Consider the following 3,019-nt stretch of genomic DNA (forward strand, 5'->3'; position numbering starts at 1 on the left):
ATACATGACGAAAGATGTTCTTCGTCGTCACCTGTTTTGACGAAGAAGATCTTTAATCAAATGGTTCTTCGTCATTTTCCATGAGGTTCTTCGTGGGTTTACTCTTATGTAGTTCTTCGTCATTCAAGTGAAACCCGGTTCTTTGTCAATACAGACATGCAGTTCTTCGTCATACACTTAAACAACAACAATTAACAGGAGGAAATCTTTAATTCACGTTGTCTTCATTCTTGCATGGAATAATAGGTTATCACATGACATCATCATGGTGATGTCATGGTGATGTGGCGCTTCGGGAAGGTTCGCGGCTCTTCGTGCTTCGTGTGTTGATCTTTGGGGCGCACAGCGAAGGGATGTCGCGACGTAGATCTTGAGCAGAACCTAAACGAGCCAAACCGAACCTAACTGAATCGAGTCGCGTCCACATAAAGTGTATCAACAACATTTGTATTTTTGTTGTAACTTTTAACTTCAAGGGATATTGGATTTAAATAACCTCAACTTTCACCGGTTCCGATAGTATTCCCAACTTTCGATTTGTAACAGAACACTCACAACTTTCAACTTATTTTTCTCTGTCACTCACAAAATAACTGATCTCTACCCAGTTAGTTTTTTCTGATATGGCATCTGACATGACATTTATGTTGACGTTCCATTTGACATGACATTCTTTTGATGACATGTCATTTGGCATGGCACCTTTTGCTAACGTGGCATCAGATGTGCCATATGACGTGGCTTTTTTTTTATGTGGCATCTGATGTGACACTTTTTTGTAATATGGCATCTGACATCTGTTGGTGCACTTGTGTCTGTACTTTGTCTGTATTCGGTCTGATATAAACGATGTCCTGATTTGTATTGTAAGTTGACCAAGTCAACCATCCTCCGGTGTGACTTGGACAACAGTTGAAAGATGTTCTGATCGAAGGATAGCCTCGAAGGATACACCTGATCCTTCGAGGTGATCGAAAGATATGGTTCGACCATGGTTCGACCATTAGACCTCGAAGGATGATCCTTCGAGGTCCATGCTGATCTTTCGTGTAACATGTGGTCGACAGATGATCCTTCGGACCATCTGTCGAATCCTTCGAGCAGACCTGCTGAGCTGGGTATATATACCCATGCATGTGTTGAGAGTTCTAGAGTTCTGCCATTCCCACACACCCGAGAGATAGAAGCTTAGAGAGCATTCTGCCCAGAACTCACTCACACACTTAGAGAGTTTATAGAACACTTCTGTAAACATTGAGCTTGTAACCGAAACCCTCATTGCATTAATACGACTAGTGTTAATCGGTGAATCTTTGTGTGTTTGTTTCTCTACTTGCTACTAACTCGGTTTGCTTGCTAGCTTGGATTCCGCACTCGCTAGTAGGTTTGTATAACAAGGTTTAGGTTCGTAATCCTCCGCGAAACAGGGACCTACAAGTGGTATCAGAGCCTCGCTCTTTACCTTGTTTAAAACCGGGTTGTTTACAAGTTTTGGTGTGTTGAAACACTTGGTTTTGCACCTGTTTTTACTTGTTTTCCTGCACATTCTTTGAGTAAAAACGTGTCTAAACTAACCGGGAGTGTTTTAAAGTGGGTTGGGTAACTTGAAAACTTGTTTTTGAGTGATTTGGTGAATTCCGGCAAATATTCCGGTTAAGGTTCCGGTCACCGGTTTCTGGGTTAAGTTTTCCTTTTTGGGTAAATTACCTTTGAAAATCTTGGTTGGTGGGAAAGTTGTCAGCCTGCCATACCATTCTGCCGAAAGTTGACTTACCTACCCATCACCTTTTCACCAACCCGTCACATCTGTGTCAGTGTGTCAGTGCACATTCGAAAGATATCCTTCGACATCGAAAGATATCCTTCGACATCGAAAGACAATCCTTCGATCAGTGACAGCTCGATAGATAAACATCTTTCGAGTAGTCCTTTGAAGTTCGAAACATATCTTTCGATCAGGGAATCTTTTCGAAAGATAGTTGTTTTATCTCGAAAGATAAGGATCTTTCAAGTGTGAATCTTTCGAGATTTTGAGTCTTTCGAAGCCAGTGCTCGAAAGTCAACAGTGATCCTTCGAACACTGTTGATCATTCGAACAAGTGTGATCCTTCGGAAGTTAGCTATTCGAAAGATAAGTGTCCGAAAGATAGGGATTTGACTCGAAAGATAAGGATCTTTCAAAAGGGAATCCTTCGAGTTCTTGAATCTTTCGAGATCATTGTTCGAGAGTCAACAGTAATCCTTCGAGTACTGCTGATCCTTCGAACAAGATTATATCTTTCGATTGTGATCTGTTTATTGTTAACAACTTTCTGTGATTGCAGATCTTTCGACCAGGAACCTTCGGTTGTGTGATCTCTCGGATTATTCACTTAGAATTTATTTTTCTTGTCAAAGATGAATCCGAGTTGGTGGAATCCTGCTCCAGATAGTGGTAAATATACAAGTTCAGGAGTTACTCCTTCATGGTGGGGTACACCGGCTCCTGATAGTGGAAAATACACGTGTACAAGTCTATCACCATCATGGGCCGAATCTCCAGTATCTACATCTTCACAAGCAAATGCTTTACCATCAAATCAATGGGCATTAGTAACGGGTCAAACTCCGAGTGTACAAAGTATCTTATTAAGCGAAAGCGAAACAGGAAGTTTGAATCGACCCCCAAAACTGATGAGTTTGAATGAATATCCAGGATGGGCTGAGAGGTTTAAAACATATGTTCTTGGTCAAAATACGGAACTGTGGATACGTTTCACCACAGATTTCGATCAAGCCATAGAGGTTGCTGCTTCAGAGACTGCGTCATTTGCTGATCTTCCCGAAGATAAAAAGAAAACGTATGATCTGGAAAAGAAAGCATACGCCATTCTCACCCAGGCTTTGAGCAAGGATATTTATCACCAGTTTGTCAGCTTCAAGACAACTAAGAAGTTGTGGGACGGGTTGAAAACAAGAGGAGTAGGGAATGAAGCAACACGTCAGCTGCGTCATGACCTACTCAAGAAAGAATTTGACA

This window comes from Helianthus annuus, chromosome 9 (assembly GCF_002127325.2).
Source record: "Helianthus annuus cultivar XRQ/B chromosome 9, HanXRQr2.0-SUNRISE, whole genome shotgun sequence".
Taxonomy (NCBI): Eukaryota; Viridiplantae; Streptophyta; class Magnoliopsida; order Asterales; family Asteraceae; genus Helianthus; species Helianthus annuus.